Source organism: Strongylocentrotus purpuratus, unplaced genomic scaffold (assembly GCF_000002235.5).
Source record: "Strongylocentrotus purpuratus isolate Spur 01 unplaced genomic scaffold, Spur_5.0 spur5_scaffold_7, whole genome shotgun sequence".
Lineage (NCBI taxonomy): Eukaryota > Metazoa > Echinodermata > Echinoidea > Camarodonta > Strongylocentrotidae > Strongylocentrotus > Strongylocentrotus purpuratus.
In genome coordinates, this window is record NW_022145613.1 from 12,506,981 (window position 1) to 12,519,646 (window position 12,666).

The 12,666-nt window shown below is 38.3% G+C and overlaps 1 protein-coding gene across 1 annotated transcript in view; it reads right to left on the reverse strand.

Moving 5' to 3' along the window:
• The window catches only part of LOC576258 (retinol dehydrogenase 10-B), a 19,169-nt gene extending 11,604 nt beyond the window's left edge, over nucleotides 1–7,565 (reverse strand). The window contains exon 1 of the mRNA XM_030974780.1: nucleotides 7,418–7,565. The gene's annotated coding sequence lies outside the window, so the exon portion shown is untranslated. The remainder of the gene's footprint in view (nucleotides 1–7,417) is intronic.
• Between the last annotated feature and the right edge of the window lie 5,101 nt (nucleotides 7,566–12,666).

Sequence of the window (12,666 nt, forward strand, 5' to 3'; positions counted from 1 at the left end):
CAAAATAATATATATAAAGAATTTGTTTTTAATTCAAATTTACATTGCCCAACAATGTGTTTGAATACCTGTAGCCCCACTGAACTATTTTAGAGCACACACAAAAAAATCTAGTTAGCTATAAAGGATTGTAGAGATCAACAGGCAAAATTGTATGATGGGCAGCTAATTTCATGATATGTTGCTGGGTGACCAACAGGCAAGACTTAGAGTTTGCAAGCAAAGCATATATTATAAACATATAAACCTATATCTGTGAAAACCACAGACCAACACTGATTTGAATTTCCAGTTATCCCTTCTCTGAGAAGTTTGAGCATACATGTATGACTAGTTTGACTTACAAATTTAGCTGGCTAAAGTAATATCCCTCTAATTATAAAGATAGAACATGTTTATTTGGTGCTTTGGCATTTTGGGCAATCAATTTAATGATTTACTTGTACATGTCATTTGGGCAACTGGAAACAATCATTCTGTAGCACCCTGTATTAAAATTGGCCACAACCTTAGACAATCGTAGACGTAGAGCATGCATGTTCCCAATTCACGTTCACCGCAGGGTTATAATGGGCATATCATCGAGTTGAACGTTCACATCAATCATAATCGGCACTTGCATGAACCCCCGTTGAACGTGATCTCACGTTCCTGGAAGATATGAAGCCTGATATGGAACATCGAGCACAAACAGGGTGATCTCATAATAGACGTAACTTCCCCCACAAGGGCACTCACATCTATCGATCTTCTCAGACCAGACAGAAGGGGCTGACAGAATAATGGTAGAAAAAATCAATGAAATCTCACAGAGAGTTTTTTTTGAAGTTCCATTTAAGTACTGTAGCTATATCTCTTTTACATAATACATGTACCTTGGGAACCATATATTGGAAGTGGGCTTAAAGATATACAAAATCTTATTTTCCCCCTTTAATAGCAATCATGATAATGATTTATGATCTACCGGTACATGTAGATGTGAAAGATTCTCTGCAGATGGTTGAATAATTCATTGGGGTTAAATTTACCATGGTGAGCATGCAATTGGCATATTCTTATAAAGACTTAGCTGACTTAAATACTGTAAACTTCTGCAGGTCTCGAACCGCAATCAACGTGAGCCACATCCTCGTGACGTAATCTCTAGAACATGACACATCATGAAAGAATACAATAATTGTTTCTAGTAGATATACAGTTGTAGCAGATATGGACTCCATATAGATATTCGCCAATGTCCTGAAATAATCTCTTTTTTTAGAGGACATTCTCCTTTGAAAACCTGCCGAGGGGATTATGGGAAATAAATCAAATTCATGTAGACAAAGTGATAAATAGAAAGGGGGGACTCCTCTGAGAATCATTCATGAAGTTCCACCTCCTCACAAGTTTTTTTTATTATTTTAAATCAAGGGGTGTGAAGCCTGTACTCCCAGGCTTTGAAGTATGAAGATGAATCAGAAAAGCTAGATGGTAACTTAGTCTACACATCACAGACCCTGGATAAGAGTATGAAATTAGTATGATGAGAAACTACTGTAAGCTCAATCCATCTAAGGGTATGTTTATGCTCAACTTTTTCTGGCCAGAATCAGGTATCTGTTACGCGTTTAGTTCAAAACAAGGTTGCGTCCTTTCTCATTTTTGTAGAATCACCGAAAAACGGCGATCATGATCGCCGATCGTAAACTCACACAAAGGTGCGTTTACGATCGGCGATGCTGCAAAATCGGCGACTCTGGGAAGCATAAATGCATAATCATTTGTACACGCGTTTAAATGGGGTCAACGCACTGACCTCTAGTGGGTCTACGTAGCATGCGCAGTGCAGGTTTGCGAATCCAGCTGCAAGGCCACCCAGCCACATTTGCCTGGAGGAGCCAAAGAAGTGAGCATAAACAGTACACAGTGGAACTGCGATTACGATGAGCGTTTACGATGAGCATTTCAGATCACTCATTCTACCTTCAAAATCAAGCTTAACGCACCCTAAGATATAGGGCTCTTTTTTACAAGTATTTGCAGATATCGTCCGAAATCACACATTGTATATACACTGTAATATCAGATAAACACAAGAAGGGTGTTGACAAATTTATATGCATGTACCTCTAACAGATGACAGTTGCGTTTGATATGGTGATAACTATTTATTCAGCTGTTTGAAGGGATTATTATTCTTTCTACGGTTAATCAGTGACTACTCAGGAGTGAACCTACTTGGCTGGAGGAGAGATTTGTTTTCTAGTCTTTCTTTTTTCAAATTTAGAATACATGTACAGTAAATGTAATAATTCCAAATTTCAAAAAAGAAAAGAAAACAAATCTTTACTCCAGCCATATATTAAAATCAATCTCGTTTGTTAACAACTTGTGCTTGGGCCATAAAAGAACAAAATATTGTTTCCTCCTAGACAAATCATCCATTATAATGTGACCACTCTTTTCCCTGGTGCAGAACTACACAAACATTGAAAAGTCTCCAGGTTTAGACTAGGTTTAGTATGATTGAACATGAAGTACCGGTACAACATGTACATTTACAGGTGTACAGTATGAAGGCAGGTGCAAGTACAGTACATGTCCTCTCAATGACAAAAGAATAGTGACACTGAGCCTTTCATTGTCATAAATTATTGCATGAGAGAACAAAAGAAAAGAAAAAGTAGACAGGTGCATCAATAAATGAGCCCTATAAGAAGAGAAGATCAATAATGAGAGAGAGAGAGAGAGAGAGAGAGAGAGAGAAAGGAGAAAACTATGTGACAGGTGTGTTAGAGCAGCAACCTCATAACATAAGAAGTGAGAAAATAATGGGAGAAATAACAAAATAGAGAGAGATAGAGAGAGAGGTAGATAGAGAGAGAGAGAGAGAGAGAAGGTTAAATCTGAAGTTCTCTTTCCCAATAATGCCAATAATATGGCCTACAATTTTTGAGAAGATGACATTGCAAAGTCCATCACCCCAACCTTTCCATTGCAGTACATTGAACGTGACTACAGTTACAGTAGGCCCCCCCATAACATAATTGTAAAGAGCATTCAATAAGCCAGTTCACGGTTGCAGTCTGAGCATGAGCAGATAAAGGTCATTGCAGAACAAATTTTGAAATACACGGAGACGAAATACTGGATACGTGTTCATGAAAGTTATGTAACATTATTCATTCATGCACATTCAGTGCCATCCATGATACACAGGTGGAAGTATTCTTTGAAAAGGGGAAACAAAGGCTATTTATATAGCACCTCCATCGCTGTAGGAGTAATTATTTCAAAATGTAAAAAGTGGGACCTCTTCATGTTTTTAAGATCTGTGGATATTCGGGGTCATTGCAGTAATGTGCTAACCGTGAACTGGTCTATTATAATTCATAACGTCACCCGACCTACAATGTTATGTTCTAATCACACCTTATAGATATCCTTATCAATATTTGTATTTATAGCTGCTGCAACATTTTCTGCAGGATTTTTTTTCCTTGAAGGCAATTTATTTATTTTTTGATTTTCCACACAGATTTTATTGTAATATTCCTGAGATTTCTTTAGCTTTTCACAGCTACATGTACACTGTATAAGGCAACACTCTCTTTTTTCTTTTCTTTTCAATTCCTTTTGTTTGATCGGTATGCACTATAAATATACCGTCACAGTCTCTTTCTCACAGGTGTAGAATATTCCTTTTCATGCGCTATGCAAACATTTATCTATTTTGCTCTCAGCATTTCAATGCTATCAGCGCTTTGTATCAAGCCAACTGTCATCGGCTTTTACAGTGCCTGCTGGAAATTCTAGCTGAATGGATGCAGTGAACGGTTGGTTGAAGACATTCTGCAATCCGAGAATAAATTTACAGAACATTGGGCATGGTAATGACTTGCTGCTGAACTTGTAATTTGTCAAAGACATAGATAGTTTTTTAACGATAAGGTTGAGGGACTTTCATTCCTTTTTCTTTTATTGCATGAATGAAGTGACTACTGGTGAAAGAGACACGAAGGTCGTCCGGTGTGATGATCTAGCTCTGACAGAAGCAATGGGTGTTGCGACACGTGCTCCAGGTGGCACATTTGCTCAAGCTTATTATATCATGAAAGATACACGTACATGTACATGTAGGATTAGGTTTGGTGTTGGCCATGGGTTTCTAGGTTACATTTAGGACGTTTAGGGTTGGATATCAACTTTAATCTAAAGTTTAAGCAAAGAATTTGGCGAGTGTAGGAAGACGAGCATATATACACATTATCATATATATACGACACATGCTCTCGCAAGAAAATGCTCTCGCAAGAAAATGCCCTGCAGCCATTTTCTTACAAGTACATAGACTGACTTATTAACTTTAATCCTGGACCCAACACTTTACCTCACCAGGTATTTTAAACCCTAGCCCAAATATGAAACCTTTGACGCAGTCGAAATAAAGTCTTGAAACAACTGTCGCTTGAACACATCAATGCATGCCTACCTAGTTGGTCCATGGGGTATGAGAAGAATCCATCATAATGGCAAAGATCAAAGATATTATGAAAATGCAACCAAAAGAGGATATGAACATATGAGATAAGGAAGAGATGGAAGAAGGAAGAGATGAAGCATAAGGGACAAGTACCGAGGTAAAGTAGAAAAGAATATGAAGAGATGAGAGACAAGGTCTGGAGAGAGCGAGAGAGAGAGAGAGAGAGACAGGGAGACAGGGAGGGGGGAGAGAGAGAGAGAGAGAGAGAGAGAGAGAGAGAGAGGTGGAGAGAAAGAGAGAGAGAGAGAGAGAGAGAGAGAGAGAGAGAGAGAGAAAGAGAGAGCTGTTTGGGATGGATGAGGGGTCAGTCCTGCAGAGGAGGAGGAAAGATAAAGGTGGTGGATAAGGGAAAGGGAGAGCAGAGACAGATGCCTGGTAAGGACTGGAGATGGTGATCTAGGTATCTAGACTGAGGGAAAAGATAAGAGAAAAGGAAGGATATCTGAGAAGAATGAGGATCTAATATGAAGAAAGTGAAAAATAAGAGTTAAGGACTAGGGAAGATGGAAGATGAAGATCACTTTGCCAATATCTAAATAAGTTCTGTCCTTCTTGTCATGAAAGGTACATTGTAAATATCATGAAGCTCCTATTCCTCTTTGTTTTTGTATTATTCATCAATCATTATTAAAAACTTAAAAAAACCCATCTGCTCAGAGTCTGAGGTACGATAATTCACATCATCACTCAACAAAGAATTCACAGCGTAGCAGCTCTCAACAGACAGATTAAAAAAAATTAATAAGGCAACCATACAAATCATGGAACCAGCCATGCATATTTGCGAATACAATAAAACACTTTTGCTGTCTGATCTTATCTTATTCATTCTCCTTGAAGAGCTCTTATGGAATCCATACAATATTTGATCTTATCTGGCTTCCCTGTGATACTAACAAAGAACTATTATGATCTGCCCTTCTCTGCTTCTAGTACCGTTATGTAAATCACTCATGCAAGGCATCAGTGAATTACATGTATGGGCAGTAGTCTGTAGAATGGAGATATCATACAATAAATCTAAAGCTCGTTTACACTATAGGGTGTATCCAAAACTAGTATTTTAAACAAACATCATTTATATATAGAACAATTGTATAGCAAAAGGTGTGTACAGACTCAGACTAGACAACACTGTATAAAAGAAACTAGTTTTTAAGAGGTCAGCTGACATGGCAGCTGGTCAATCATCACTCGCTCAAGATAAGCTTCGCCCAGGTATAGAATAGCGTGTCATACAACATTCAAAACAAAGCAACAAGACAACTGCAAAAATGAAATTGAAAAAAAAGCATAACTATAATTTATAATCTGATGAAAATGTAGGTCCATGGTTTATGCCTTTCCATCATCCAATGAGGCAATACAGTATATGCGCCACTCATACATTGTGTATGGCTAGAGTGCCCAAGTCTGTGCAGCACCCTTGTTTGTTGTATGCGCATTTGTGTTACTGCACTATTCTAAAATAACAAAAAATGCAACAAACACAAGAACTCCTTTTCTATTAGAGTAATACACATTTGTGCCAAAAATAAATAAATACTAATGAGAAGTTTAATTTAACTAATTCTATTCAAAAGCCTTTAAATGCCATCTTTCACATCACAAATCAAGAACTACATGTACTAAAGTGAATGGACCATTCATTGGAACCTTTATTTTTGCAATGCCAAATTGACACAGAGCATTTTCTTGTGAAAATGACATTGTCTTAATCAAATTTTGATGAGATTTCTAGAATTTCTAGAATTCAGACATTAGGGAAATGAAATCTTAGGCGCACAGACATACATGTACCTGTACGAGTCTTTAGACCCCCCCCCCCATCATTAAACTAGTACAAGGTAAACAATCTCGTACAAATCTAGACAGAAATAAAGATGGTATTGAGAATTCTTTAATGAAAGTGACATATGTCAACCTTCCCCATACACATAGAGGTGGTCAGTGGAGCCAGACAGAGTCTCAGCGGAACAACTATCGATATCGGAGACTGAAGCTTTCCGTGTAATACAAATCGTACTCCTTCACAAGTTCACAATCATGGCTGGTAAAGCTTAATGTAATTTATCATGTTTATTTATAAATCTATATGGTAGCGATAGTACCCTGTACTAACACAAATACCATCTGCTGTCGTTGATGGCACCTCTTTGGAACTTTTCAAGCAGAAGGTGCAACACATTAAGCTCCGTTGAGCTTCAGACTGTTTTTTTAGCTGCAGATAGAATTCTTGTAGGCCTAGCGCGCCTAGCCCTAGACCGAATTTTTTCGTTAGCCTCTGATTTGGGTAGCGTCGGCTCTCTCTTTAGAGACAGAACAGCCCTATACGCTTTAGTGTTCACGATTTGTGGAAAGAAACGTTACACCGAACTTGGCAAAACTACCAGCCAAATACCATATTTCACAGGATGCATATATGCCTTATACGGTGCATCTTATTTTGAAAATTCAGTCTAGCCTAGCCCTACTACCTAGAGCCTTTTTACTTGCACTGTACACTCAGCACTTGACAAGCACAAGGTACGATAATACGCCAATGGCGGACTGTACTATATACTGGAAGAAGAAGAAATAATAACAATCAATCATCAAACAACATCGAACAAGGATGTATGACTATGAGTGGCCAAGGACTCAGCTCAGTCACATACGAGCTAGTTCATTCACACACTACGCGTAGCTACCATCAACAGCCACCGAGCCATCCAGGGCTCACAGCCATCGCCTCCCCGCTAGCGCTCCCCGCTACTCATGTACTACTCTCAATCAAGTGGCATGATCTGCAATGAATACGATCTACATAAACAAATGGCAATACGTAAAACACACATATCAAGCTTAAAATAATCAAGATCATCAGGTCTATCATGTCACAATACTTACAGCATGTATGATGTACAAGCCAGAGTGATAGCAACAATGAAGTGTGGAGTAAAGCTTTGGTGGTAGTGCTTCTCGTACCGTCGAGGTTCAACGATCTGTGTTTTGGACAGCTCATCTGTCGGTGGCGACCACCTGCGCTGATTACATGCATATCATACACACAGTGCATGCAATATCGACCCAGCTGATAAATTGATTTGTATATACGTAACACTGCATGACAATGAGGGGGCGTGTCATCATCCATGAATCACATCCATGAAGTCGCAGAACGTATAAGGAGGGGGTTTTTGACAGTGGACAGACCCCCTCCAACGCAAAACAAAAAAAGAAACAAGAAAACTCACAAAGCATTGCCTCTCGATCAATCATGTGCATGTGCTAGTGAGAACTTTTTCTCTTATTGTATTTTGCCCTTCACATCTCGGAAGACTAATAATATAGTAACAATAAATTACTATTTATGACCATTCCCTTCTATGAAATATTTAGATTGTCTACTTTTCTCGATGCACTAGGCTTATAAAGGTGCATTTTTGATCCCCTTTAAATGAGACTAACATTAAATTGCAACACGCATCAAAACAATATATTAGGAATAATGTAAAGGTTTAATGCCAAAATCATGTTTAGTGTTAAAATCATGTTTAGTGTTAATCTATATAGGGCAAGGGTTTAAGGTAAGGGTTTAGGGTTAGGGTAGGGTGACAGATAGCTTAATGCCCAGGCCCGGGCCTTAGGTCAGGGCCCAGGGATTAATGACATTTACCTTACCACTTCGACTTGAAGAACAATTTTGTCGAAAGACCGGGGGGGGGGGGGCTGAAACCCATTACCCGAATATTATCATATTTTCTTTCTCTTCACATTTTAATTTCATGGGGGGGGGGGGGGGGGGGGGGCTTGGGGTCAGTTATCCCCTAAATGAAATCCAAACGTGGCTTATTTTTAAGTTGATACGCAGTGATTTAAAAAAAGTGCTGAAATAACATGATTTTCAAGGATTTTTTCTCACTTTTTTGTAGATTATAATTTTTTATGCGTAAATGACAAATCCCTAAATTTACAGTCAGGCAAAAATTATGCTTATTAAGAAGCCTACATAACAGAGCCCGGGGAACCGCGGGGCTCGAGCCCCTCACTTTTTTGACAAGTATGTTAAAGAGAAATAGAAAGAAAGAAAGAAAGATGATAGTGACCTGCCCGTGTCACAAATTAATTAGGTATCACAATATGCTCATCTGACCGTGACTAAATGCCTAAAACCCCTGAGCTTGCTCCCTGATGCTCATCTGACCGTGGGACTCACGCCTAGTATTAGTGACTAATTAGTGATCTGCCAGTGTCACAACAAAAAGGTATCATGATAATTATGCTCATCTGACCGTAATTAAATGCTTAAAACCCCTGAGCTTCAATGGGCTCAGTTCCCCGGACCCCACGCATAATAGTGACCTGTCAGTGTCACAAATAAGGTATCAAAATATGCTCATCTGACCGCAATTGAATGCCTAAAATCCCTGAGCTATCAATCGCAACTATTCTTACATCAGAGCTCAGCGTAGGAAACTGCGAACTTGCGATTGATCGGAGGACTTGCGATTGATTTTGAAAAAAGGGCCCAGAAGAATACCAAAAGGCAGCATCAACCGAATCAGTAATTGTTTTTTTTCTTTCTTTTTCATCCAATTTTATTTACACGTATTTGAATATTGACGTACAAAAGAGACGAGGAAAAAAAAAAAAAATTATATAATAATTGCATAATACCTGCTACTCCTAGATGCATTTTATTTAGAGATAGATGTCTAGGCATCGAAATATTCTTTTCAGCAATGCAAACAAATGGTAATCATGACAATCAGGGATTATTCTAAAATACACAGAAGTGGAACTTCTCCATTATTGTTTAAAAGATCTAGGATATTTTGCGGTCATAATGTTGTACCTTTGATATATCCAAAGTGTTTATACGTATATGCCGCATACATGTGCGTAACACATTCAAATCATATTCCGTGTTATAATAATGACCGGCCCGTCCGTGTCGTGATGAGATAGGGGTACGATGACGTCAAAATTATATGTCTCCATGACAACGGATGACCCATGGCCAACCCTAGAAATTAGGATTTTCATCCCTTTCTTCCTGTAGACAGTTCCCTCTTAATCCTGACCTGGGACTACTCCACCCTAACCTCCTCCCCTTCGCTCTACCTTTCTCTCGCCCTGCCTTGTAATCTATACATTAATGTCAAAGCTAATTTACATCACTCTTATCTCTGGGCTGTGATATATTATGACGTGATTGGCAAAAGGAAATCAAAAATGAAATCAGACATTAGAGGGCAGTATTGCCTTTCATTGCAGTGCATGCAATGTGTATGCTGAAAGGACATGGTACTTCATGAAACAGGCCTGATCTGATTGTATAACCACGAATAAACATCGAGAAACAAAAATTGCATAGAAAAGCAGTATGGAAATATATCATTACTCCGTTACAAACATTAACGAAATTTCAAATGAATACTAAAGTGTCTCTACTGCAATGTACTTTTGGACAATTTGGAAAGGACCTATAATATAAAACTCTTTGTATATCTTGTATGAGATGCAATATAATGGCGTCACGAAAAAGCAAAGCTCATTAAGCTATTAAAACGCTCCCTTTTAAAGTTTCTTAAATACACCATTTTGATTATTACATCCCTCGCAAACCTTACTATACGGCCACTTTCAACATTTTTCAAAAAATGGGCGTTCAGACTGTATATTTTGTTTCTTTGGATGTCCAATTATATTTGTTTTTTATCTTTTTATTAATAGTGAAATAATAATTCTTCTAAACAGTGAAAATAATTTGAAAAAAGAAACTCGTCTTTAAGTTTGACCAATTAGTGCCCTATCCAGTTTTTGATTTGCGACAATACACTTCCCGGGAACGCTGAAAATCTAAATCCATTGAAAGAATATTTTGAATTCAATTGAAACCATTACAACTGCACGAAGCATCCTTTGCATATTGTAAAGCGCTTAGAAAAACAAACAAACTATTACTCAATAAGTTAGTGGTAGAGCGAGTCGGGAGTAAAAGCTAATGCTTCCAAAAGAATAACAGCAGAGAGCCAGGAGAGAGAGGAGAGAGAGAGAGAGAGAGAGAGAGGGGGGGGGGAGGGGGGAGGGAGAGAGGGGGAAGGGAGGGGCAGGGAAGGAGGAATGGAGGGAAAGAGAGATATGGAGTAGAGAGAGAGAGAGAGAGAGAGAGAGAGAGAGAGAGAGAGAGAGAGAGAGAGAATGAGAGAACTAAATGTAATAAAAGGAAACAGCTTATTTGTACAAGCAAATTTGTAGCAGTGAATAATTGTCATTAAACTCCAAATCTCTGAACAATAATTTTCTTCTGAAAGTCACACCGCCTGTCACGGTTACTTATTTCGGAGTATTTTTTAATTTTCAAATTGTATTACTTTTTTGTCTCTTTATAGGGAAGGGTGTGTCGGCTAGAAAGGCTAGAAAGTCGAATAAGCCTTGATATCAGTTTGCCGACACGATTCTAGTTTACTTCAGAAAGTTCAAAGGTGATTTAGACCCAACGACGGAAATACCTTAAAGTCATACTTGAATACATGCAACTCTCCCATTAATCCGATTCTGATACAATCATCTAAATGCAATCTACGTTGAACTTCACAAAGTTATATTCATTTTATAGAATGCTTCCGATGAAAAGTGTGACCTGCCTCTACAGAGCCCCAATATATATATATATATATATATATATATATATATATTATTATTATTATTATTATTATTATATTTTTTTTTTTTTGGGGGGGGGGGGGGCACATTTCTTTTATGTGGGCTACTGAAATGTTTTTTTTTGGTGGGATTTTGAGAGGATCAGGGCGCGGGTCGATTGTGTCCTTAAATCAGCCATTGTGCCACTTCATACTTGCAAATCAAATAATTGATCTTCAAAATGAGTATTTGGTACTTCCCTTTAAATATTGTCCTATATGTTTGTGGAGAGTTCAATGTTCACCGAGGATAGAGAGAAGAAATCTGCCTGGATTACCAAAAATGAAGAAGAAAAAAAAAGATTGATTTGACTGAAACGGTAGCAATTTCAATTTAGTCACGGGCGGCTCATGATGAAATTTCAGTAAATGGCATTCCTGCTGCGTGGAGTTCTTGAAGCCCAAGGCATTATGTTCAAGAGAAAATTAACCTTGTCACTGCTCTTGCCAGACGAACCAGGTATTGAACCAACGGCACTCGATGCTTCTGGTAACAAAGGGGTTAGCGCACGCACGGAACACTCTCGCTCCTCGGTGTTTAGACGCAATCTTGGAGAAGTTGAACTCTGACCTTGGAATGATGCGATTCGATCTGTCTTTGACCTTAATATCTGAGGACATCTCGGTCGCCTGGAGACCCTTATACAAACACGACCCGTCGAGATCGGGTGACAGGCACACATAATACTGATTTGATAGAATGACGGCAAGTTATTGCACGCTGGGGAGAAACACAACCATGATTGTACTGGAGAACAATTACTGCATGAGGAAGACAGAAGGAATGCTCTTTCATACTGAGGATATTAAACGGAAATTAAATATGTTGACTTTTAATAGATTCTGTTCTCATACTTCAGCCTAACACGGAATAACCAAGGAGCTTTAACATAATTATTTCTACATTTTGTGGTCATAAGGCGACCATTTATCGTTTATTTTTGACACCTTGACGGAACGGTACGGTTGATTTCCATCTAGCTAAAATACATCTACTACCAGATAATTATACGAGCGTGAGTATCAATGTGAATCATGTTCGGTCGATGGTCATGATGGTACCATGTCTCTGGTTTGTTGTGGTATACAACATGCATACTAAAATGAGATTGATTATCATTACTTTTCAAAGCTCTGAGATCCGGCCTTATATCAGAAGGATTCGAAATTTTCAATCAAGTAACTTGGAATACCATAACATAACTTTCCTTTCTTTTGGCAAGGATAAGTATGGAATGTACTAGGTTCTTTCTGATTGTTAGGCTTATGTTTAATACGGGTCAGGTGATACACTTGTAAGTATAACTTAACATGAAAAAACATTCTTACAAGAATGAAACGTGAAACGAATTTCGGCGATGGAATTTCGAGATTTCTGCGCTTTCCTCTTTGTAATTCAGTGATTATTCTACACAAATCAAGTTAGTAGGTTAGTTCATCTCTTTTCCA